The sequence below is a fragment of the Macaca mulatta genome, chromosome 4, assembly GCF_049350105.2.
Source record: "Macaca mulatta isolate MMU2019108-1 chromosome 4, T2T-MMU8v2.0, whole genome shotgun sequence".
NCBI classification, from domain to species: domain Eukaryota; kingdom Metazoa; phylum Chordata; class Mammalia; order Primates; family Cercopithecidae; genus Macaca; species Macaca mulatta.
In genome coordinates this window covers 21,179,710-21,207,706 of record NC_133409.1, presented here as the reverse complement: position 1 = coordinate 21,207,706, position 27,997 = coordinate 21,179,710, and the positions used below count along the sequence as shown (strand labels likewise).

Genomic DNA, 27,997 nt, shown 5'->3' with positions numbered 1-27,997 from the left:
ACTATGGACCAATATCCACGATGAACGTAGATGCAAAAGTCCTCAACAAAATACTAACAAACTGAACCCAACAGCACATCAAAAAGATAATTAATCATGATCAAGTGGATTTTATTCTGGGAACACAAGGATGGTTCAACATATGCAAATTAATAAATGTGATTCACCACATAAACAGAATTAAAAACAAAAAACACATGATCATCCCAATATGCAGAAAAAAATGCAATAAAATCCAACATCTCTTCATGATAAAAATTCTAAATAAACTAGACATTAACAGAACATAAATGAAAATACTAAGAACCGTATTTGACAAACCCACAGCCAACATCATACTTACAGGGAAGAATTGAAAGCATTTCCTTTGAGAACTGGACCAAGACAAGGATGCCCACTTTCACCACTCCTATTCAACACAGTAATGGAAGTTCTAGCCAGAGCAATCAGGCAGCAGGAAAAAATTAAAGGCATCCAAATCTGAAAAGTGGAAGTCAAATTATCTCTGTTCACTGAGGACATAATCTTATACTTAGAAAACTTGAAAGATTCTTCTGAAAGACTCCTGGACCTGATCAATAACTTTGCTAAAGTTTCAGGACACAAAATTAACACACCATAATTGGCTGCATTTCTACACCCCAACAATGGTCAAGCAGAAAACCAAATAAAAAACTCAATCCCATTTACAATAGCCATACAAAAACATAAACTAACTATCTAGGAATACATTTAAGAAAGTGAAAGACCTCTACAAAAGAGAATTACAAAACACTGAAACTGTAGATGACATAAACAAATGGAAAAACATCGCACGCTCATGGACAGGAGAATCAATGCCATTAAAATGACTATACTGCCCAAAGCAATCTAGAAAGTCAATGCAATTTCCTATTAAATTACCAGTGTTATATTTCACAGAATTAGAAAGAGCAATTATAAAATTCATATGGAACCAAAAAAAGCCTAAATAGCCAAAGCAATCCTAAGCAAAAAGAACAAAGCTGCAAGCATTACATAACCTGACTTCAAACTACACTACAAGTCGAATGTAACCAAAACAGCATGGTACTGGTACAAAAATGGACACATAGTTCAATGGAGCAGAACAGAGAACCCAGAAATAAAGCCATACACCTGATCTTCAACGAAGTCAACAAAAATAAACAATGGGGAAAGGATACCCTACTCAATAAACAGTGCTGGGAAAGCTGGCTATCCGTATACAGAAGAATAAAACTGGACCCCTGTTTCTTACCACATATAAAAATTAACTGAAGATAGATTAAAGTCTTAAATGTAAGACTTCAAACTATAAATATTATACTAGAAGAAAATCTAGGGGAAACTCTTCTGGACATTGTCCTAGGCAAAGAATTTATGACTAAGACTTCAACAACAAATGCAACAAAACCAGAAGTAGACAAATGGGACTTAAACTAAACAGTTTCTGCACAGGAAAAGAAATAATCAACAGAGCAAACAGACAATCTACAGAATGGGAGAAAATATTTGCAAACTATGCATCTGACAAATGACTAATATCCAGAATCTGTAAATAAGTTAAACAAACCATAAAGGAAAAAAAACCAAAAATCCCATTAAAAAGTAGACAAAGGGATATGAATAGACACTTCTCAAAATAAGACATACAAGTGACCAACAAACATATGGAAAATGCTCAACATCACTAATCATCAGAGAAATGCAAATTAAAACCACAGCGAGATGCCATACAGCCAGAATATATGCTATGAAAAAGCCAATAGATAACAGATGTTGGAGAGGATGTGGAGAAAAGCAAATGCATATACACCGTTGGTGGAAATGTAAATTAGTTCAACACCTTTGGAAAACAGTATGGGCATTTCTCAAGTAACTAAAAGTAGAACTACCCTTTGATCCAGCAACTCCACCACTATGTATATACATAAAGGAAAATAAATCATTTTATCAAAAATATATCTGTACTTATCTGTTTACTGAGCACTATTCACAACAGTAAAGACATGGAATTGACCTAAGTGTCTATCAAAAGTTGACTGGAATAAAAAAAAATGTGGTATATATACACTGTGGAATACTACACGGCCATAAAAAGTAATGAAATTGGGTCCTCTGCAACAACATGGATAGAGCTGGAGGCCATGATCTTAAGTGAAATAACTCAGAAACAAAAAATCAAATATTGCATGTTCTCCCATATAAGTGAAGTACACATGGACATAAAGATGGAAATAATAGATACAGGGGACTCCAAAAGGTGGGGGCTGGGGGAAAGCACATGTTGAAGTTACCTATTTGGTACAGTGTTAACTATTTTGGTAAGGGGTTCACTAGAAACCCAAACCTTACAATTATGCAACATGTCCACATTAACAAACCTGTACATATACTCCTTGAATCTAACAGAAAAGGGGAAAAAGATGACAGCAATGCTGTGTGTGCTGCAGGGAGCATAAAGAAAATTATAGGCTATAGCTACATCATATAGATTCAGCAAGTTGGCAAATTATTCACATGACATCCAGAATACCTGACAGACAGTTATAATGGTGAAAAAAGTCTGCAACATTTAAGACATTCTACAATGCATGGTACATTTTAACTTGGAGGCAATAAAGAATAAAGGAATAGGTAGAAAATGAATAATCATACATGTGTAAATTGTCAATTATGATAAAGCATATGAATTAAAAATTTGAATTAATGACTTGAAAGTGTCTTTTTTCTCTTTATGGAAAAAGAAAGTTATGCTTCTCTGGTTTTTGATAAGAATAAACATACAGTGAAGTCGATTTTTAAAAGGAGTATTGCAGAATAAAAATTGACTGGAATAAAAAATGTGGTATATATACACTGTAGAATACTACACGGCCATAAATGGTAGTGAAATTGTGTCCTTTGCAACAAAATGGATACAGCTGGAGGCCATGATCTTAAGTGAAATAACTCAGAAACAAAAAACCAAATATTGCATGTTCTCACATATAAGTGAAGTACACATGGACATAAAGATGGAAATTACCAAAAAGTCACATAATTGTATACTTAAAAAATAAAATAAAATAAAAACACTGATCCCAGAGCAATGGCATAAGAAGGCATCCTTCTGTGGAATTCCATAACATTGCTAGTTAGTAGGTAGGTAGGAAGTAATTTTCCCTTAAAAATGTACATATCATTTAGATTTATTAATTAAAACTACTGAAGAACTTGTATTTGAGCTATTCTAATGCAAGCATTCATGCCAAGGTGTCATTCCATTCTTGCATTTACACATGGGATCAAATAAACGAAATTCTCCAATCCCCATCTGCGTCTCAAAAAAGTCACTGACTGCTGGAAAACAACAGATATTCTCTCCTGGAAATGAATCAGAAGGCAGACCATCATTCAGTAGCCAGCATATGATTCAGCAGAGCTTTGTATAACAGTATAAAGTTCAAAAACAACCCCCAAAAAGCTCGAGAAGTAGTGGACTGTTTTTACCCCTCCTGGAATCACCACTGACAGCATCCATGAAGTTCTGACAGAAGAACACACGAGGATAATGACTTTTAAAGAGCAGCCAACAACAAGCATATAGGGAATCTTTCAGCAAATACAGGTAGGAGAAATTCAAATGTGTGACAATAGGTTTATGTAACCAATAATGTTATGAGATGAAAAACAGGGCATAAATACTGGCTGTGACTATTTAAATAATTTCTCTGAAGAGATAAAATATATTTATAGAAAATGATACTTTGTTCTGTGCCTCATAAGATTGCTATGTTTTTATCTTCTTGTCTTCACTAAGCAAAGGTTAAATAAAAAGCAAATTATTTATAAACTCAATCCTTTTTTTTTCTGGATTTGAAGAGAAGCTTGAGTAGGCGATTTAAAAAGAAGGAGGAAAGCGTCCATGTAGATGTACAGGACTAACAAGAAAGTTATTGTTTGAAATGCCATGTATCTTCACTGAGGTAGCACACTAAACTACTCCCAAATCTGTACTCACTTGTAATACTAAACATCTCCCAACAATGACAGATAACCAGTATTGTCAATTGCAGATTTACTTGTAATAAAAACTGTAGTAATTTGAACTCATAATATTAATAGCTATTGAAACTAGAAAGTTCTTGCAGTTCAGAGAAATTGACTTTTTGAGACCTCAAGCTGTCAATATGTGATGCTTTTTCTTTTTAAAAAGCGGAAATTTCAAATGATGAAAGGAGAAAAACTGCGAAGAGAAGTACTAAAAGATATAACTGGAAAATATGCTGTTCATTTTTCTGGATGTTACTGTAACACGTGTGAGACATTTTGTTTCTGTACTTTAATGATATTATTACTAGCCTAAAAGACGTACAATACAAGGGATGAGAGGCTTTCAGAGGATCCTGAATAGGTGAGTCAGGTCATCTGGGTGGTCTTATTATCAGTTTTTGATTTCCCCATTAGAGTCCGTTTGAAGTGAAGTGCCTTTCATCTTTCCACCCACTCTCACCATTTCAACATTCTAATTTAGTTCAACTCTTTTTATTCTGTTTTGTTAAAAAATGAGCCCAAACTCAGGGAAGGCAGGGAGACACCCTCTCTTGTGGTTTCATGTAATTTTTTGTTATGGTCTACCGGAAAAGAATAACTTTAAAAAATGCAATTTCACATACACTTGATCCCCATTGGACTCAAATCTCTTCAACAATTCATGCTAATATTTTTTGAAGTTGAAAAACTATTTAATTTTAAGACTTCACTGATTTTTGGCAGGCAGTGTTTTCAACATAGTTTCAACTCTTTGAACCTGTCCCCATAGCTCTTTTCCCACTGCCTGAGCTTCCAAGACAGCAGTGGCCAAAGGACTGTAATAAGGTGGACGTCCATACAGTTACTTGTCTAGGGTTCCACTAACCAAGTTATGCTAACAACTGACTGGTGCCACACAATCTGACATTTTTACAGAAACTCAGAGCACTCTAGTTAACTCAAGAGATATGGGGGGAATCCTCATTTTTAAACCAAATTAATAATGAAAACATGAGGTAGAGGGAAAAGGAGCAAATATCTGGGATACACATATTCCCAAAGGTTAGTTTTGCTTTGTTTTCCATATTCTTCTACCCAAATAATCCATGTAATTGCAGCCCAAGACCTGGTCTCCTCCCCTCCATGTCTATTTGGTGGAAGGGAGGCAGTGCTATGAAGTGAACACGCTTAGGCAAAGAGAAAAAAAAACAAACATCCAAATAAACAAGCTATGATGAGGAAAATGCATCTGGCCTTCTTGCCAGGGAGTGAGTGGCTGGTCAATGCACCAGGGGCTACTTACACATGCTGGGCTCCTGAGGAGAACAAAAGGGGTTGTGGCAAGAGTTGTGATGTAATGTGGCTGTGGGGTGGCCTGGGGAGAGGACATGAAGCACAAAGTTATTGCTATCTGATCTCTACTTTCTTCATATCCATGGATATCTTGGATATTACTCTTAAGTGTACTTCTTATTCAAGATATGCTGAAATTTAGAAGCAAATATTATGAAAGTACAATAAGAATATCTGCAGTGTCATTCCATCTGACTTCTCTCCCCTATCTCTACATGACCAACGTCATCTTCCAAGGCAACTCTAAATTACCATTGCCTCCACGAAGACTCCCTTTTGCCCTCTTTCATATATCTGCAAATAGCACATGTAATCAGCCTCCTTTTCCCTTACTTTGCCCACGTCTTCTTTAAGACACATTCCTTTTTACTTTGCACTAACACAGCATGGTAATCCCTTATGAGGCAGACTACAATAAGCTAAGTGAAAGAAAAGATAATGGAACACATTTTTTTTTCAACCCCAAAGTGCCTACATAGTATTAAACCAACAAACTAACTAATGAAACACAATTAATTGAATGACATCTACAACCTAAAAAAAATTTTTTAAACTCTAAAAACAAAGCTCATTAGTTTTGCCAGAAAATTAGAGAAATGGGTGCAGAGGAGAAAATAACTACAGAAAGTGAAGAACAAACACAAGAAAACAGGAGACAAATGGCAAATATTTTACATATTCCTCCCCAAAATAAAAGATGATGGAGAACAGAAGACTGAGGATATGCTTTCAAAGAAAATACACATTATTGACTTTTACATAACTTCAAAATTTTTAAGTTATGGCATGATTAGGAAAGTATATTTGTCACTATCATAATATTTTATTACAGGAGATAAAAGCTACTCTTGAACTTGATTCAAGTCAATATAATTTTTTTCTAGCCCATTCCCAACCCTAAATGCCTTTAGGCAACTGTATACATTTGTCTCTTGTATATTCTCCCACTGTTTCTTTGTATAAACACTTACCTATCCCCCTCCACTTTCACTTATATAAAAGATAGCATAAAATGTATAAGCTCTGTATCTCTTCTTTAAAAAACATACACCCTGGAAATGTTTCCATTTCAGTACACACAGAACTTCCTCCCTCTTTTTTTTTTTTTTTTTTAAGGAAAAGTACATTATTTCTTTGTGTAGATGCAGTGTTGTTTATTCACCCAGTGCCCTTTATATGGATACCAGCCTTGGTTCTAATCTTTTGCTTTTACAACCTATGTTGTAATGGAGTAACCTCACTCATATGTCATTTCATTGACGTGCAGAATACTGATAGGCAAATACACATGTGATTTTAGATCGATTCAAAGTCATTTTAAATTGTTTAGATTGTTTGCTTTAGTCAAACTTCTTAAACTGGATTCAGTATGTATTACATGATATTCTTAAAATATGATTTTAGGCCATGTTAATTCACAATGGTCCTCTAAGGCACCCAGAAAGTGGCCACTGAATTCCAAACGAGATGTTTGTGTTGGCGAGTGACAAAAACCAAAAAATAAAAACCACTATTATAAAGTGCTAAATGAATTGGTCATTAATAATAAGAAAGATTATTATTTTTCTCAGATTATCCCAGACATCTGGAGCAGTTTGGAGACATTAGGAAACTATATAACATGTAACCATCACAACAGTTGTCTAACAATACTTATAAGCACTAAACCCATGCAAACTATTTGTAACCTTAACTAATCCGAATGTAGAAATATTTCAATGCCACATCATACTCAGCCACATATTTTGCCATTGAGAGTAATGGCAAAAACCACAATTACTTTTGCACCAGCCTAATATAAAGTCTGTATACTCCCTGTCAAACTAAAGTTCTATTCTGTTATAACAGCCTCACTTCAAATCAGCAAAGGGAGTACAAGTAAAACGGAAAGAACGATGTGGTTGTATATGGTTATTTATGGCTTTTTTTTTTTTAAATCCTAAATGATTTTTTTATTTTTATCTTATGAAGAAAAATGATATTAAAACAATTCATTTTTTTTACTCACCTACAAGGAATCATAGGCAAGTCAAAGAATGTAACAAGATGCCTCTGCTAAGAGTTACTAATCCTGAGGCATAAACAAATCAAACGGTGCTTTGTTTTTAGTTTGATGAGTGAAATAAAATAGAATGAATGAGAAACTATTTAATTCCATCATCAAAACCATCCCAATATTTCTCAGGGAGAACCTCTCCCTTTCATAATTAAATTAACCTGTAAGAGTTTACCAAATAAACACCATGAACTGAACAGTGTACTTTCAAACTGGTTTAAACACCATCTCACTGTTCTAGCATTTTTTAAAAAAGCAAATACAAAGTTTTGTGTATTTTTTTTTTTCATCAGCATTTGTTGGAAGACTTAAAATAAGGTCAACGCAAAAACTCCAGAGCAGGAACATTATCACCTGTAGCAAGGAGTATAATGTGTTTGGGTGAATCTGTTGTCAGAGGCCAGGTAAGAAACAAGTCATAACCATGTCTCCTTCTGAGGGGAAACTGGGTGACCACGGACAGTGTTAGGATATAGGAACAGAAAGAAATCCAGGCCTCAGTGACAGCATCTTTTAATCTAGACAAAACATTACTCCAGACATGTTGCTATTTTGTTAAAATATTGAACATATTTACCAACTATTTTTAAATCTCACAAATTTTAATTAAGTGTTAACACTATAACTAAATAGCCAAAAGTAAAATCAACAGACTCTTACTGCTATTCTGAGGGGGGAAAAGTACACTACAAATCAATGATGATTTGGGAGCCATGTTTTAACATCTCTTTGGTCAATCACTGCAATTAGCCCATCATCAGACTCTGTCTCAAAAAAAAAAAAATTCCCGTTAGGCATGTATTGTACATTCTATTTTCAAAGATGAACCATGCATTTTCCAAATGCAATACATACAGCTTTCTACTGCAATGGTACTTGAAAAAATTTTTGGCATGTAGTAAGACTTACTTTTCCTTTTGATGCTTATTTTGCCAAATTGCATTTCCGCACATATATCTTCAATAAAATCCACAGAGAAGGTAAGGAAACAATACTTCAAGGTCAAAACTTTAGTTTATCAAAACTTAGTCCCACAGGACTATTCATATCATTGCATAAAACATAAAAATGAATATGACTAAACGAGTAAGAAAGTTATTACACTGAATCATATGAAACTGCCAATATTTGACTGTTTCTGACAACAATGGCAATTTCATATGTAACTTTTATATTTCCAAAGCCTAACTAGGTACCTAATAGAGGTAACTATATTCCTGAAGCCTAACTAAATACCTAATAGAGGTACTTATGACCAATCCTTGATTCATGGAGACTTAAAAATTAGAATAAAATGTTTACAACTAAAAATTTAAATGAATAAATGGCACATTATCTTCTATTATTTTGAACCGTAGTGGAATAGAGATTCTATAAAACACTACGCTTAAAGATAACTGAATGTATCATCTGACAACAGATATTACATCTAAAATAGAGTTAAATTCGCCCTCAAGATGTTTGTGAAACTTTTAGAGCTGATGTTTATGGATAGTCTGTGTAAGAACATGATGTGAAAATACTATGATCTTTTATGTGTCTTATATAACGTATCTTATAAATACAGCTAAAATCAGACAAGGTTATACGTTTTATGATTTAAAAAAATTCTTAATACTAATTAACCCTACTCAAAAATTATGTTGTATATTTGTAGCATGTGTGAATATGTATGTATATACATATATTTGTGTATATATTTTTATACTAATATATCAGGGATTTTATTAAATGTTATACATTAGCCTACCTCAAGTGATTAAGATTTTACCTCTTTTCCAAAAACAATGTAGTTCAGCCATCTAGTGGTAAAGTATAAAGGAATCATTCCTCTGTATTTTATTATACTGTAAAAATAAGACAGGCAGTATGGAGAAGGATTATAGATTATTTAAATTTACTTTTCCTCTTCTCTGGTGACATCATAGAGCACAATCAAGAACTCAGAGGCAATATGACTATAGAAAATACATCACTGGATTTAGTAATTGGAGTTTCTGGTTGACTTTAGCAAGAACAATGAATGCTGCTAAGAACTGTATTAGAGTTGTAAAAGGAAACAGAAAAGTATGGAACATTCTAACCAAGAAGTATGGCTGTAAAAAGATGGAGGAAAAGAGGAGAAGAGAAGAAACAGTAGGGCTGAAGAAGGGTTCTCTTTTTGTTTTATAGCATTCAAAGTCTTCATTATGTTAAGGGGTTAAATAAAGACCTGGTAAAGAAAGGACAGAGGATAAAATTCCCATGTGAGATAGAGAGGAATAAATCAGTACACAGGAGTCAGACTGCCTTGGAGACAGCATGCTGCCTCATTCTCTGGCACGGTGGGGGAGATAATCACCATAATAGAAGAGTTTAAAGCTAGAGGACACAGGAGTTCAAAAGTTGCTTTCTAATTTTATTTTTTTTTCTTATTTTTGAAACAAGAGACAAGGAAATCTACCTCATGGTGAAAAGCAGAGGCCAGGAAGAAAGGAATGGGAGTTAAATGGTATGATAAATTGAAGAATCAACTGTTGTGTGCACCTTTAAGGTGTTAAAACTTTAATCACTATTAAATGAAAAAAATTAAATAGATAGCTTCTGTATTTTCCAATCCTATATTCTCATTTAAATTCCAAATCTTCAAACTAGTTTAAGAAGTCAACTACACTGAAAGTATAATGAAAATGAAGGCACTGCATTCTGTTAAAATAGATTGTGACATACAAACCTCACTCCACCTCCTCCAAAATTTCCATTTCACCTTCTCCTTTGTAAGGAAGAGTGTAGCAGATTCAACCAGGTTACTATAATCCTGCATCTTAGTCAACAGAATTAGCTAAGTAAAATAAGTGTTTTCAATAAAGTTGGCATCAATACTCCCCAAATAACATGTTCTTATAAAACTTCAGAAGCCAAAATAAATGCATCAGTGTTCCAGAACAAAAGAATATTTGATGAGACAAAACTATCAGTTAATATCTCAATAAACCAAGAAAAGAGTAGAGTGAAGTATTTTGTTATTGCTGCTTTTTTTAAAAAAAAGTTTATTTGCTGTGGTAGACTAAGCTGGTATTTATTATAGACAAGCTAAAATGAACATATTTAATTCCCATTATAAGTGGGAAAGAGAAATATAAAATAATGGTTTCTAACATATTATCTATAAATGTAACCCTAAATCCAATATCACATTTGTCATTATTTGCATGTACTACATTCTCTAGATAATACTGTGAATTTTAAAACATACCAATAGACAACATATATACATTACTTACTAGTCTTATATTCACAAATTTAAACAAGGAGCAGCATGTAAGCGCTCAATGTATTTCAAGTAAATAAATAAATGGATAGATAAAATTTTACTCTAGAAATGCCTTTTAACTATACAATCACTTAGAGGGTAGAAACCAAAAACAATATGAGTTGAAAACATAAAGAATCTTTCTTCCTGTGCAATTTTGAGAAAAAAATTAGTCAAGAAAAATATATATAGTAAAAATGCACTTGCATGTATGAATGTTATCAAAGATGGTTGATATGCTCATCAGAGGCCCACATATTCTGATCTCAGAGTCCTTAAAATGAGGGGGTTTGGAAGATGGGATTTTATAAGTGATGGTGCAGGCACTGAAGTTGGCAGGAATATGGGCTGGATAGTGGCCCGGAAGCAAAAAGAGGGCTGAGCAGGTGATACAAATTGCAATTAGGAGCTGCAAATTCTAATCCGTGAGCAAATTCACAAAAATATAAAAACTCAGAGATGTCAAGATTTCTATTGATGACATAACATTTTAAATGCCACAAAGAGTTGTTAATGTTATCTTTCACTCACCTATCAAAAAATCATAAAATATACAGTCTGCCATGCTTTACTTATAAAATCTGAAAGTCAATCATAGTACCTAAAATCAACCTATGTAATGGTTAAATATGAACACTGTATTTATTACACAAAATTTGATGTGACATTCTCAAATCCACATTTGATATTCACTAGATATATAAGACTCCAAGGTTCTCCAGCTTCCTTACCTTCAGATATTTTATTAGATTACAACCTTATATGACAGATAGCAATAATAGCAAACAACATCAAATAAAAACTAGCTTACAAAAATACTGCTAGACTAATGCTCCAATCTCTAAAAGTTAGGTAACGTACCTGAAACTCACTCTTGCCCAGGGACTTCTATTTCCACTGCCCCATTCTAATCTAAAACACCATTTTCAAGGCCAGGTGCAGTGGCTCACACCTGTAATCCCAGCACTTTGGGAGGCCGAGGCAGGTGGATCACTTGAGGTCACACGTTTGAGACCAGCCTGGCCAACATGGTGAAACCCTATCTCTATTAAAATACAAAAATCAGTTGGGCGTGGTGGTGGGCACCTGTAGTCCCAGCTACTTGGGAGGTTGAGGCAGGGGAACTGCTTGAACCCACGAGGTGGAGGCTGCAGTGAGCCAAGATAGTGCCACTGCATTCCTTCCTGGGTGACAGAGTGAGACTTCGTCTCAAAAAATAATAATAAAAAATTAAAAATTAAAAAAAACATTTTCTTAACCGATCTCTCAGTGGCCATGGGCTCCCTCAGTATGCTCTCCATATTAGAGCCATAGTAAAAACACACATCTAGGCCGGGCGCGGTGGCTCAAGCCTGTAATCCCAGCACTTTGGGAGGCCGAGACGGGTGGATCACGAGGTCAGGAGATCGAGACCATCCTGGCTAACACAGTGAAACCCCGTCTCTACTAAAAAATACAAAAAAACTAGCCGGGCGAGGTGGCGGGCGCCTGTAGTCCCAGCTACTCGGGAGGCTGAGGCAGGAGAATGGCCTGAACCCGGGAGGCGGAGCTTGCAGTGAGCTGAGATCCACTGCACTCCAGCAAGGGGGACAGAGTGAGACTCCGTCTCAAAAAAAAAAAAAAAAACACAAAAAAAAACACACATCTAATTAGGTCACTTGTAAAAATCCTTCTAGACTTAGCCTGTCATTGCCCTTGTCAAAGAGTTGACGTTTTATCCGGGCCTACAAAACAACATGATCTAGCTCCTATTCTCTAAGCTTCAACACTTACAGCCCACAAGCCTTCTCTCAGCTTCTCAACAGTACTTTGAGGGGCAGATGTCAAAGGGAAACATCATAGGCAATAAAGGTACACGAATGTAGCAACACTTTCAACCTTACCTACCTGTGAGTGGGGGAACACTACGCTTTAGATAAAAAGCCATAAGTCCTAATGCTGGTTCTTTGTGCAAATCAAATTCCTTATCTCAATGTCCTCACCTTTAAAGAAAGGAGACTCGCTAAAAAGAGTCCTATTTGAATCTTCAAGCTGTCTGATTTCATAACTCTTTCACCACTTATTTTACATGGAGATTCCAGATTCAAAAGTTCTACCCTAATCTCTAAACTGATTTGGTGCATCAACACTAACTTCAAATATTGCCTTTTTAATTCAGGGTCTCCACCAGGCATTTGGGCTCTTTTGGAAAAACAGTTTCTCCAATAAAGTCTAGATACCCTTTCGACAGTCATCCTTTGGTTCACCTTTGTTAAAAGTGTTATGTACTTCACTATTCAAACACCATTCTGTTTTGAAAGCTCTGTCTCAGACTCAAGTTATTTATCCTACTAAAGTAGCCTTTGAATAGGTTAGTGTTCTCTTAGTACTGGCAGGGAAATAATTTAGAAGATCATAATCCTAAAAATGCAGAGTCAGTCTGGTAAAGACACACTGTCTATTTGATTTCCTGTCATATGTACTGGAAGAATAAATTAGTATATAGAAATGGCTTATAATACTCTGAAATTTTGCAGCGATGAAAACATATACTTAAGCTATTAATTATTTTAAAAATTCCTGATTTAAAATTTTAGAAGTCACCAAGTAACTTAAATTGTGTCAAACAGCTAATAATATCACCCACACCTTCAAATTCTGAACCAAATGTATAATTACTCCAAAATGTCCTGCCAGGCAAAATATATTTTGAGAACTTTGTTGACTTACTGTCCACTTGAATTTATCCATGGATTATGCACCTGTCTTATAGTAAAGAAAGAAAATGTAGAAAACGCATGGAATGGGCTAAGAATCCAAACATCTAGGAAAGTCTAAAAAGAATGGTCAATTCTCATCACTTAAATGTTTAGTATATTTCTAGAGATTGAAAACACAAGACTGACTTTTCAGAATAAGCTGTAACTTACAAATTGATATCATGTAATACATATATTTTAAAAACATTTCTTTGGCTAGATCCTTATTTTCCTTGTTACGCTTTACTTTTGACTTAGAGAAATGACTACCTGTAACCCATTCAAAATATGGGTTTAAAAAGTCAGTACACTCACATATTATCTGAATAACAAACAGTATTTTGTTTGATTACTTATCTCCTATAGAGAAAAACAAAAATTTTCTCAAAAAACCATTTTAGTTATTAGTGACTTTGTTATACAAAGCATCCAACTTTTAGTCATTTCTTAACCAAAAAAAAAAAGGATGCTCTAAAAAAATAAACTGTTATCATAGTAATACCTCTATTAATTAACACATCCACACGAATACAATGAAAATCAATATTCACAATGATGATCCTAATGCACTGCAAGATTGAGTAGTACCAGCAAAGGAATATAAATTAGCTATAATTTTAGGATCACAGTTGTCTATCACTGAATTCAAATGCTCCAAAAAGTAGACAATCTTTGGATGGCATGTATGGCAAACTGCAATGAAAACAAATGCTACAATATTTTCTATTTTGCTTTTTATCTTTTTGTAAGGATTTTTAAAAATATGATGTGTTTTGGAATAGATTATGCTTGGTGCAACATTCAAAATGTAAAGGCTGGCATACAATGAAAACTAAGTCTCCCTCCCACCCCTGTCCCCAATTTACTCAATGAGATGCAAGTACTCTTACTAGTTTGTCTATCCTTATACAAGGAATATGAGATATTCTGTGCTACATATGTATCAATTATGTATTTTACACAAATGCTGTATACCATCTACTCTATTCTATATACTTTTTTTTTTCTTCTAAATATATTCTGGATGTCTTTCATAGTCCATAACAAGGTGCCTACACCTTTTTTTTTTTTTTTTTTTTGAGATGGAGTCTTGCTCTGTCGCCAGGCTGGAGTGCAGTGGCACGATCTCAGCTCCCTACAACCTCCACCTCCCGGGTTCAAGTGATTCCCCTGCTTGCCTCCACTTTTTTAATGACTGCTAATGTAACTAGTTCTTATGAATGAATATTTGAGCAGTTCCTTCTTCTGCTATTACAAATAATGGTATAATCAATAACCCTGTATATACATCATTTGCACATATGCAACTGTATCTGTAATGTAAATTCTTAGAGATATAATTCTTGGGTGACTGTGCATTTGACATTTTTAAAGTTTATATTAAAGTATTGTAACAGTTTCTATTTGCAATCTCTCATTACAAATAAAGCTACATCTTTGCATAGGTTTAAGGTCATTTACAATTCTTTATCCATTATTCAACTGGGTTATTGTTTTGCTTTAAATACTTTTTAAAATAAACTTTTTATAACTTTTTATATATTAAGACTATTAGCTCCATTACATGAGCTGGAAATGTTTCTCCCAGTTTGTCATTTATCTTTTTTTTTTTTTTTTCCTTTTTTGAGATGGACTCTCGCTCTGTTGCCCAGGCTGGAGTACAGTGGCAGGGTCTCAGTTCACTGCAACCTCTGCCTCCCGGATTCAAGCAATTTCCCTGCCTCAGACTCCCAAGTAGCTGGGATTACAGGCACATGCCACCACACCCAGTTAATTTTTGTATTTTTAGTAGAGTTGGGATTTTACCATGTTGGCCAGGCTGATCTCAAACTCCTGACCTCAAGGTGATCTGCCCACCGTGGCCTCCCAAAGTGCTAGGATTACAGGTGTGAGCCACCTTGTCTGGTCCCAGTTTGTCATTTATCTTTAACTTTACTTGTATTTTTCTTTATATGTAGTTTTTTTTTTTTTTTTTTAAATGTTGTCAGATTCATACATCTTTTCTTTTATAGTTCTGGGTTTCAGGTCGTACTTCAAAGGCTTTCTGACTACATGATTAAAAAAATATATATATAAAAAATATCCCCCTACATTTTCTACTAGTAGTTTTATAATTTATTTTTTAATCCATAGACCTTTGATCTCTGTAGAATTTATTTAGGTATTAGGTGGGAGGTAGGGCATAACTGTATTTTTTTAGATGGCTATTCATAGGCCAAACACTACTTATTGAACAATCTGTCTTCCATTGATCTGAAATGCTATCTTTTTCATACATTAAATTTCCCAGTCTTTTTGGGTCTATTTCTGAACTTTCTATTCAGTTTGAATACCATGAACTTAAACAATGTAGATCAAAAAGATTTATAGCATACTTAAGTTTAAGAAACATAAGTTATATCATAACTATAGGAAACTATAAGATACAGATAAAGTATTTCCTCTAGATTTATTCCTACTTAATTCATTTAACAATAATTTATTTAACCTTCTCTTCCCCTGGCACATACTTTCTTTTTTTAAGGAGAAAGTTTCAAGTGGCCAGCTAAGAATTTCTCTGGCTTTAATCGAAAGGGATTTCTTTCACCCATTTTGAGTAAAGTGACTCCAGTTACTTACTTATTGTCATGGAGCTTCTGAGAAATTCGTTCTTACCCCTTTTATCTGAAGTTGGGAGGTCAAAGTATGATAAAATCTATTTAGCAAGCTGTCTAAAAATAACAGGTTGACGCCACCTACTCAAAAAGTACATAGCCACCATTGTTCTGCAGCCTAGATAACTTTTTATTTGCTTGATTCCCTTTTAACCACATACTGGACTTAAATCTCAGGTTATCTATATTCCTTTATCAAATCCCCAGGGACTCTCCCTGCCTTAAACTGCCCACCACACCCAGCACACAAAGCATGAAAGTCTTTTTTTCATCAGTATTAACTGTAACCATAATCAACAAGTCAGGCTGTGGGACATATGGCTGGTAACTGTGCACATGCTAACTGTGATAGGAAAACGAGGAGGACATCCTTTTACTTCTGTGGTGCTCTCCAGAAGTAAGTAAGGGAAGATTTCTGCCTGGCACAGTGCTCTGTACAAACATTAGACTGCATACCAAATTGAAATAGTTACCAACGACAAAACGAGTGTTTGCTGCTCTCAAATACCATCACATAAATGTTAAAAGAAGTTCAGAAAGTATCAAAAATTTGGTTTCATTAGTTTACAATTTTGAGCTAAATTACTGTTAAAAATAAAATGGTAAGTAAAAACTAAAAAAAAAAATGAATTGGTAAGCATCTGGAAATGAACAATTCAAAAAATGAAACAAACTATTTTTTACTTTATGGGACAGAAGATACAAATTTGATTTTCAGATCACTGGGGATACTTTAAAGAAAACTCTAAAATGTTAAGAGGAGATTATGTAACTTTGGTAAACAAACAAGTATTAGGTAAGAGATGAAAAGAAAACAATCTCAAGAATAATCAATAAGATGACAATAGCAGGACAGGACTTCTAATGAAATAATACAGGACCCATTTTAACCTCTTAAATAAGTATGAAACTTGTAGATGTACCCTGAAGTAAGGATGTGGCCAATCTTCTTAATAAGAGATAATAAAGAACAGAAAAATTTTGCATTTTGAAAATCAGCATTTCTTCTTACCATCAATTTAATGTTGGTTTTTTTCAGCATTTCACAGTGTAGAGTTACTGAACTCAGATCTTATGATCTGACAAAATTTATGATAAGGGAAACACTTTGTTGCCCATTCTTTTTATCATATCTCACCTTTCTAAACAAATTCTTTTGGGGACATTTAACAGTACGCAATTATCAATTGTCCTCTGTTGAGGACAACTGTCCAACTTCTCACTGCAGAGTGAGAAGAAGAGTTTAAAGAAGCTTTCAATCTATTATAATGCTTCAAGACAGAAACTAGAAGTTCTTATGTCCTGTAACTTTGCTCATATATTATATTTAAGAGGCATTCCATTTCTCATGCATCAATCTGATGTATGAATCAAATCTATAACTGGCACATAATACATTCTCTAATTGAGCCCTTTTCCCTCAGATCACTTCTTCACTGCTGGCAACCGGCACATTTCAGAACAAATCTAGTAACTTTCAATGCCATCAACCTAAGATTCCTTGTTTGAAAATGTCTGTTTTTGAACTATGTGCCAAACAGAACTCTCATTCTCCTATCATGCATATTTGTGGCTGGGATGTGGTGAACTAACTCAAAGTTGTCAGGGACAAATACCATTGGCTCACCACTCCTGGTTTACTTCCTGCTATCACACCCAGTCCCCTTAGGGAGTTTGTTACTGGTGTGAAGTCTAACAAACAGTTGTCCCAAAGTCTGGTGTGGATTACAAACAAACTCTAAGAGTCCGTTTACTAACTCATTAAAACTCAAAGTTAATTTAAATACACCTAAATATTTGAATTCTAAACTTAGAGTTATATATTTAAAGTAATATAGAAAACCAGGAGAAACAAATTTAATAAGAGTTAGCAACTCAGTATATATGAATGAAAGTTGGTGTTCTCCTTTTACACTTTTTTTTTTTTTTTCAGACTGAGTCTCGCTCTGCTGTCAGGCTGGAGTGCAGTGGCACAATCTCAGCTCACTGCAACCTCTGCCTCCCGGGTTCAAGAGATTCCCCTGCTTTAGTGTCCCAAGTTGCTGGGACTACAGGCATGCACCATCACGTCCAGCTAATTTTTTGTATTTTAGTAGAGACGAGGTTTCACCATGTTGGCCAGGATGGTCTTGATCTCCTGACATCGTGATCTGTCCGCCTTGGCCTCCCAAAGTGCTGGGATACAGGTGTGAGCCATCGCGCCTGGCCTCCTTTTACACTTTAATATTGTAAGAAGAATATGTTTGCTTTCATACTATCTGTTATAAAAAGAATTCCAATTATATAAATTCCCAGGATATCCAAATATCTGACTGCAGAATACCCGGCACCACCAATACATGAACTCTGAATATCCTCATTACAAAAATATAAATGATTGTATTTATTTGGCAATGAGTGTGAAAAATGATAAAGCTCCTAATCTTTGTAAGTTTTTTCTCAAGTCATAAAAAGGTTTAAGGCATTCTACTCACACCTGTTCTTTATTACAAAGCATTACAAATATTTTGCTAATTGATATAGATTAAAATCTAACAGAGAAAACACAACACAACCAAACACTACTACAAATTTGACAATGTTGCAATAAATGACGGTCCTAATTTTTCCTGATTTGATTATAATAAAATGAATTACTATAGCTAATTTTGTTGACTGAATAACTTACTTCCTAGGCTTATCCATAAAACAATCACGTATTTTTAAAATTATACATCAAACAACCAAAATGCAAAAAAAAAAAAAAAAAGGAATGCAACAAAATATTAAATTGACAGCAATAAAAAATGGCACACTCTCATTTCTTAACTATAGCTAACAAGGACAGTGTGACTTGGAAGTTTTCATAGAATTAAAAAAAAATTTTAAGTAATAGAACTAATTCAACCTGAACAAAAACAATTAAAGAGGTGGGAAAGGCTGGGCCCGGTGGCTCAAGCCTGTAATCCTACCACTTTGGGAGGCCCAGGTGGGCGGATCACAAGGTCAAGAAATCAAGACCATCCTGGTTAACATGGTGAAACCTTGTCTCTACTAAAAATACAAAAAAAAAAAAAAAAAATTAGCTGGGTGTGGTGGCGCGTGCCTATAATCCCAGCTACTTGAGAGGTTGAGGCAGAATCACTTGAACCTGGGAGTCGGAGGTTGCAGTGAGCTGAAATCGCACCACTGCACTCCAGTCTCGCGACAGAGCAAGACTCCATCTCAAAAACAAAAACAAAAGAGGTGGGAAAGTGTAGTACTATCTCTTTTAATATGATCTATGTTTCTTAAAATTCCTTTATTTTAATATTATTTCTAAATATTATTCAGAATAATAAAATCCTATCTCCAGGAATTTCCTAGTAACAGCAAAAGGACAGAATCATAGTCTTCTTCCATATAAGACACAAACCATAATGTCTATAATTGTATCCATCAAATTTTCCCACCATGAAACACAGAGAATAGTTAATCCAGATCTTTGGATTTTATTTAGGAATTTGCTTGATTTCCATGTATTCAGACAGACATATATGTGAAGAAACTGGGACAGATGTAAAGAAGGCATTAGAACACGAAAATAACTTTTAGAACTGATAAATACAGAACCTTACATCTTCAGTCTGAACCAGACAGTTCATAAGAAACAAAAAGAAACAAGAAAAGCAGTGCCAAATTCTACTTTTCAAGGTTGGAAGAACACTATTAATGTATTTCACTGCTTCCTGTTTATCTCAGCCACTGCCATTGACCCCTTTAAGCTATCATTCTATCAAGATGCCCAGCTCGCTGAAGACATTCCTGACTCTAAGGAAAAAACACAGTTTTTGCCACATACTATAAATCAAGTATCTTATTTTCCTGTATATGTTTATTTTCAGATGCTAACACATTTCAACCAAATAATCAGAAGTAAATTATAAACTCATTTAACATGTTTTAGGAGTGAAACATGAATTTAAGAGCAGAACCAGCATTGATGATATATAAAATAATTAAATGTAAAATATGAAACCTGAAACAGGTGCTTTCAAGTTTGAGTATATGTGGTTTTTGTTTTCATGTTATTAATTTTTTTTCCAACTTGAAATCTCTACTACCCTTTCCTAAATATATGCCGAGTAACAACTTTTTTAAGTTAAAAAAAAAAAAGCAAAAATAGAAATCAATCAAAATGTTTATGGTGTTTTGTCTTTTACAATTACATTACTAAATTTGGTCCCACAAATTCTCAAAAATAAAATGGAACTGTGAACTATACTAAATTAGTTTCATATTTTAGAAAGAGTACCCATTTAGTTCCTACAAAAAAGTGGTTTTGTAAATATCAAAGGAGTAAGATCCTAATAACAATTACATCAAATCAGCTATTAAATGAAACTGAGAAGTAACAAATCTGTTTTTGAGTTTTCATCTAAGTAACTTCATCAAAATTTTCCTGAAATAGGAATTCCTATATATTTTCTAGACTAGAAACATCTCACATCTACAGTGTGTGTGTGTGTGTGTGTGTGTGTGTGTGTGTGTGTGTTTTGGCAGAAAATGATTTACTGAAATAAGACTCTATGTAAGGATTTTCAGTAATTAAATGCTTATCATAATCCTCGACTGGAAACATTCTCCTGTTGGAAAAAAAAAAGGAAAGAAAATGTGGTACTAGTTTTTATCACATAAGAAACAAAGTAACCTTTTCTTGAATTCAAATGTTGAATATAAACTTCTGTTAATGATTTGCACGAACCTTTGGAAGTAAACCTAGAATTAGAAATTCTATAAAAATAATGGTCACCTAATTCCACTAGAGAAAGGAAGGTCATCAAAAGAAATTAATGAAACATTCTCTACCGTCATTCACAAGGGTGCCAAGTTTTTCTTGAATATACAACGACTTGGAGTCCCACTGGAAAGTTGGGAAAAGAACAATATAAGTAATTTACTGAATCTCAATGAGTTATTTTAAATAATGGAGTCTTTCTTAGATAGATGATAGCTGCAGATAACACATAAAATGCCCTAGAGAGAGTGAACATGTCACAAACTGAAAGAAAATATCTGCAACACATATAACTAATGAAAATCAATATCCAAAATATGTAAGAATACTAAAAAAAACACACCACCAAAAAAAGAAAAAAAAAATCTGGCAAAAAGTGGGCAAAGGTACAAACAGGTATTTGAGAGAGAAGTAAACACAAAAAAACACAATCAACATATAAAAATATGCTCACCATCATTAGAATCAGTATCATACAAATACAATAAAATGAGACAGCATTTTACAACTACTAGTTGGCAAACCTTGAAGTTTAGATGATACCAAGTGGGTGTACCCTTATGCCCTGCTGGTAAAAACATGAAACAATTTAGAAAATAATTTGGAATTAGCAGTAAAGCAGAAAAATATATATACTTAATATTCCACTCCTAGGTATACTTCCTAGAAAGATTCTTTTGCATGTAGCCAGGAAACATGCAATGTTCAGAGCATGTTTAGAGCAGAGAATGTTCAGAGCAGTATTATTTTGGATAGCTAAATATCCATTACAGATAAAAAAAATTCTGATAAACTTATACCATTGTAAACTACAGGGCAGTGAAAAATGAATAAACAGCCCCACATATCAGTACGGACAAATCTCAAAAACACAATGTTACATCAAAAAAGTATGTTGCAGAAGCAGATACACACAGTATAATTCCTTTTAAATACAGAATTTAAAAACATGCAAGAAAAACATTATTGTGGGTGGGATGCAGAGTGGTATACTTTCTAGAAGGACAGAGGGAATAAGAGACTCAGTATAATTAACTACATGAGGAAACACAGGGAATGCCGTCAGGGAGATGGCATAGGGGTTTAAAAAAGAATGGTAATGTTAAGTTTCTTTTGCTGGGTAGCAGATACACATACATGTGTTCAGTAAATTAATATTCCTCACCTTTAGTATAAAAGAATGCTATATACTATACACATATCCAAGTTTTCCCAATTTTAAATATTGAAAAAAATGGGTACTTGTTCTTGAAAACTGTGGAAACCAGCAATGTAAGGCAGAAAGGAGAGGTGTGATGTGCCCAGAAGAGCAAAGGAGGTGCTCCCACTCTGAGAAAGTATATTAACGAAGTGATATGTAACTGCTACCACAGCATTTCAGCTAGTTTATAAGGGATGGAACATAAGCATAAGTTGATGGCTTTAGGTAACAATGAAAGGAAATTAAACAAAAGAGGAATACTTTCAAATACCTGAGAGCATGCACTGGTGGAAAAATGCCAAAGTAGCCTTTGAAACTGGTGTCCATAGGAGGGCAGCATTCAACTCTCCGCTCTGCCACCTACTGGCTTTATGAACCTGTGGAATTCCTTAACCTCCTGGGCTTCAGTTTCCTTACAAAATACAGTGGTAATATCTATCACATAAGTCTCTTCTGGATCAAATAAGAAAAGCAAAACACCTGACACAGGGGAGACTCTCAGTAAACACAAGTCCAATCTGAAGACAAAGTTGAATCAGACCTAACTATCATGATAATCATGGAATGCTATTTTTAAAATGAGGGGCAGAAGACTCAAGTGCTGTACTAGGTCTCAAAGACACAACTTTCATACAAATGGCCCTCACCTTGAAGAAGATGTCTTAATATTAGTATTTATAATGCCTTTTAAGCAAAAAAATGTCTAATTCCTATTTCTCTCTTTCCTCCCATGACAAGAAAGATCTAAAGAACCATAGCTCATAACATGACCCACATGTGTAATTTGCAAATCAAAAAACTAGATTGTAAAGTGTCATAAAGTAAAACAAACAAAGTTTAAAAACTGGAAGTGCTCTTTACTGTCTTATAAAATGTTTTTTAAAATTCTGATAAACTTATTAAAAACCACAAGTAAAATGCATTTTGAAAGCATTTCAATATCATTACACTGTAGTATACGATGTATATTAAAATGCACAAGAATTTTGTGGTATCAACACTGAAAGTTAAAAAAAAAGTATACAAATAGGTGGATTTCAAATATAATTATTCTTAATACTGCTTTGGAGTCAGCTTTAGACTGTATTATTCAAAATATAATAATTGTATTATCCAAATTCTACACAAGAGTTTAATCATCATTTGTACCAAATAACACAGAATTTATTCTTTAAGTTAATTACCCACAAATTGTTACTAGTAGACTGAGAGACTTTTTTCTCCCAAAAAACCCCACACTTTGGTAAGGTCAGTTACTTCCCATAGGCTCCAAAACTCTTAACATTTCCCCCCAATATTCTTCTATTAGAATTTTTGCCAAATAACTCTTTATCCTTTTTTCTGTATTTTTAATAGCTGTGCTATAAATCATAAGAATACATCTTTTTTTGTAGTTGCATTATTTTGTCATTTTCTAAGTCATGTATGATCAAAATATCATTTACTAAATTAATCTTTAAAAGTTTTACTCTGCTGCAATTATACAAATCCTACTGGTCACAAAACTAATAATGCAATTATAAACTAACACTTACCAATGTGAGAAATCAAGATTCATGGGGAAATCAAACCAAAAGTAGGACTGAAAAAATATTCACTATCTATTCTTACTCTCTCAACATCATAGCTGTAATCAAGGGCATTCCCCTGCCATATTTAACTCATGCTAAATATACAATTCTATACAAATATAAATACTACAAAATGAAGTTCTACATGTACCCCATTAGTAAGAATTCATATATTAGTAATAATTCAAAAGTCTCCCAAAACATTGAGAAGTTTTTAGTTACACCACTCTGCCTTTTAATCATTATAACAGGCCATGATGTCCTAAAAAATAAGCATGTTTGACATGTCTTCAAAATAAAAACAAATACATTGACATTCACACTATTTGCTTTTCAATTAGCTTCTTTTTTAATTAGCAAATTCTGAACTAGCCCATTTTAGAACTGAAACAACACAGCTCTTTCAATTGTAAAGAATTAAAAACAGTGTTCACCGATTTGAGATGGTTTGGAAAGCATAGTGGGATTATGCTTTCACACAAATCTTAACAAGGAATAGCCAACACAGTAGTTCCTAGTTAAGCAGTGCTATTCTCGGAATTACTCTGTTTCTCATAAATCCTAAAGAAATATATCCATAGAAAACAGTCACTTTACCATGGTGATCTTGGCTAAGATGCTTAACCTCTAGGCCTCAAATTCTTTATCTCTAAAGATGAGAATAATAATAGTACCTACTTCATGGGGCTGCTATGAGAAGTAAATGAAATAGTATATGCAAAGTTGTTAGAATTAGATCTAGCACATAAGATCTTAAAATGTCAGCTATTGAGCTGGACATTTTATTTATTTACTTATTTTTATTTTTTATTTTTATTTTTTTGAGCAGAGTCTTACTCTGTCACCCAGGCTGGAGTGCAGTGGTGTCATCTCGGCTCAAGGCAACCTCTGCCTCCCAGGTTCAAGTGATTCTCCTGCCTCAGCCTCCTGAGTAGCTTGGATTACAGGTGCACGCCACCACGCCCGGGTAATTTTGTTTTTTAGCAGAGATGGGGTTTTTTCCACCATGTTGGTCAGGCTGGTCTCGAACTCCTGACCTTGTGATTCGCCTGCCTCGGCCTCCCAAAATGCTAGGATTACAGGTATGAGCCACTGTGTCCGGCCGAGCTGGACATTTTTCTAATAGATTATCACAGCTCTAAAAGGTATCTGGTTTTCCATATAAACATCTAAGTATTACACACATTCATTTTATAAAAGATGTCTTGGTTCAGTATATAATTGCATTTGTCTAAGTGTCTGTTGATGGCTGAAGGGATAAAGAAAACATGGGACTTCTGTTTCCCACTACTGAGGCACGAGGATCCAGTGTTCCAACCCAGTGAGAAAACGCAGCCTTTGACTGAAGAGGAGACCCATGTAATATTTGAGAAGACTGTGAAATGCATTAGGGAGAATTTCTAGCTGCTGGCTGAGAGGCTCAATGGCACCTACTGTTCTCGGCTGCACAAAGACCAGGTGTACTATGTGAGTGAGAAGATTCTGAAGCTGGTGCCGATATCTGATTTCCCTGGGACCTGCTTCAGAAAATTCACCAAGAGCTACAAGTTTCAGTTGCACATCACAGCTCTGGATTATCCTGCACCCTATGCCAAGTATAAAGTGTGGATAAAACCTGGAGCAGAGCAGTCCTTCCCATATGGGAACGATATGTTGAAATCGGGTCTGCGTCAAATCATGAAAAATACTTCTGGCCAGGAAGTGGTGGTGGCAGACATCCCTTTGGGTTTTGGGGTGGCAGTAACATCCGTGCAAGACTGCACAAAAGGAGACCCCACCAATTTGTGGTATTTCTTCAAGCAAACATGGGTGAATATGTGCGGCACAAAAAGACGTTGACTTAAAATGAAGTCACTGCAAGGACTCACAGTGGTGTGGAAAGGCCCAGCTTCGTTTCCTGTGTTTGCGTGGATTCCACCAACGGGTTGAATTTTGTCAACACTTTAACCTCTTTAGGTCTTCTTGGTTTATATGCTATCCATCACTGACAAACACAGGCTGGATTCTTCTTGTACAGAAATGGCTCAAAATTGGGGTTTCAGATCTTTGTGTTTGTGACTAAATATTCTGTTTCGTATCTGAATCTGAGGGCTTCTTGTTCTGAGTAACAGATTCCAAACTGTTGGAACTAGGGACAAGAATGCTTATTGTTATCTGTGATAATACTTTGTTTTCCAAACTCATGATAACAGCACATGGGTTTTCTCTGTTGTTTATTAATATGAAAGATAGATATTGCCATATTAGAGCAGTAGGTCACATCTGAGATTTCACAAATGAAGTTTGACTGAAATAATAAAAGCAATTTATAGTAAGTGTTATGTGGTATGGAAGAAAAACTTGGTTTCAAACCCCAGTTCTGCCACCTACCAGCTGAATGACCTTGGATGAGTCATTCAACTTTAATAAACTTCATTTTCTTCTTAAAAAAAAAAATAACCCACAAAACTTAAGAAATAGCTAAAACCATCTACCTAAGAATGGTTTTTAGAATTAGAAGAATCATGATTACAAAGCATGTAACACAGTGTCTGGAAGATGACAGGTGTCAGCCCCCTTGTCCTTTAAAAAAAAGTGTGCATATTACATACATATACACAAACACATAATATTATTCAGCCGTAAAAGAAGAAGAAAATTCTGCTATTTTTGACAACATGGATGAACCTAGAAGATAATATGCTAAGTGAAATAAACTAGACACAGAAGGACAAATACTGCATGATCTCACTCATACTTTGTAATCTAAAAAAGTCAAAATTCATAGAAGCAGGGAGTAGAATGGTGGTTGCCAAGGGCTGCAGAGTGGAGGGTCACAGGGAGATGGTGGTCAAGGGGCACAAAGTTTCAGTTACGTAGGATGAATAAGTTCATGAAATCTAGTGTACAGCATGGTGACTATAGTTAGAGATACTGTATCATATACTTAAAATTTGCTAAAAGAGTAGGTCTTAGGTGTCCTCATCAATGTGATGGATATGTTAATTAGGTTGATTATGGTAACCACTTAGCAATGTGTGTGTGTGTATATATATACACACTTATACATATATATATATCTGAAAATATATTGTATACCATAAATATATATGCTTTTAATTTATCATTTATAACTCAATAAAGCTGGAAACAATTTTTTAACCTGAATATTTGTGAAACTATGACCAGGGATGAGTATGTTGATCCACAGTTTACAGTACTGCCAGCAGCATATATATCAGGGAAAAAAAAGTTTTTTAATTGAACTAAAGTCCAATGAGTCTAGAGTAAATATTAAATATAGCTTGTGCAAAATGCTTTTGACAATAGAAGTTATATTGTTCACCAAGTAACGAAATGGAATACTACCTAAGATTTTAATGAGAAAAAAGTTCATTCTGTCCAAGCATAACTTTGCTGAGTAATAAGCAGAACTGAGGGCTCTACCAATATCTAGAGAACTCACAAGGAGTTGTTAAATAAAAAGTGGGGGTTTATGGATGCTGCAGAAAAAAACTGAAATACCATTTTCTAGTACTTACTCGGATTAGTATCTCTTTCAGCTCTTAATATTTGTATTTTAATGATACTGATGCAATTCTCAAATTTTCATTTTATAAACTTGAGTGTTCTAAAATATCTATCTAATACTCGCAACCCGAATAATAACATCTTCCCCCTTTAAGGGTCATATATGTATTTCCATTCAAGAGAGAAGATGCTAACAGGTAGGTTGAGCAGGGAAATAATTAATAAATGGTATCAGTAGTCTGTGAGCCCATTTATTTCCTGGAAGATAATATATTTTTAATACATTGAAGAGTTGAATAAATCAATGTATCAATAAGTAAATGGGATATAGATGAGTAAAAGACAATGGGAAAGTGAAGCATAGCTATGTCTAAAAAGTTATTTGTTGCTCTGAAACTGCATAGTTCAGGTTTCTGAGATATTTAAAGAAATCTCTCTAAATTCCAAAGATTCTGGGCTCTTCTTATTTTTCTTTCCATCTCAGGCCCAACCTGAACCTACCTCTTACATCAGTATCTTCCTACCATGCCTATTTTCAGAAAAAACTATATTTGAAAAATCTTTGAAATTCTAACTTAGTAGCCAGTAGAACAATTTAAGGTACACACTTACTAGAACAAAAATCACAGTTATTTTCTTTTGTGAAAACTACTTTGGGAAGAAGTTGTTGATACTAGGACCTCTACAAGAATTCCGGGTTATTATTTTAAGGTAAGGAAAGGTTTGGAAAGACTCAGGTCCAAACCAGCACCATGCAAATGGCCCTATCCTTGGGCATTCACAAGCATGAGGCAAACCATCCACCTCAATAAACATGGAAATCTGGTGTCCTGACACTCTTAGTTCCTTCCT

The 27,997-nt window shown here is 34.5% G+C and overlaps 1 protein-coding gene and 1 pseudogene across 2 annotated transcripts in view; one reads left to right on the top strand and one right to left on the bottom strand.

Moving 5' to 3' along the window:
* Window positions 1-27,997, bottom strand: part of NT5DC1 (5'-nucleotidase domain containing 1) — a 147,230-nt gene that overhangs the window by 86,463 nt on the left and 32,770 nt on the right.
* On the top strand, window positions 24,758-25,479 carry LOC100426265 (60S ribosome subunit biogenesis protein NIP7 homolog pseudogene; annotated as a pseudogene).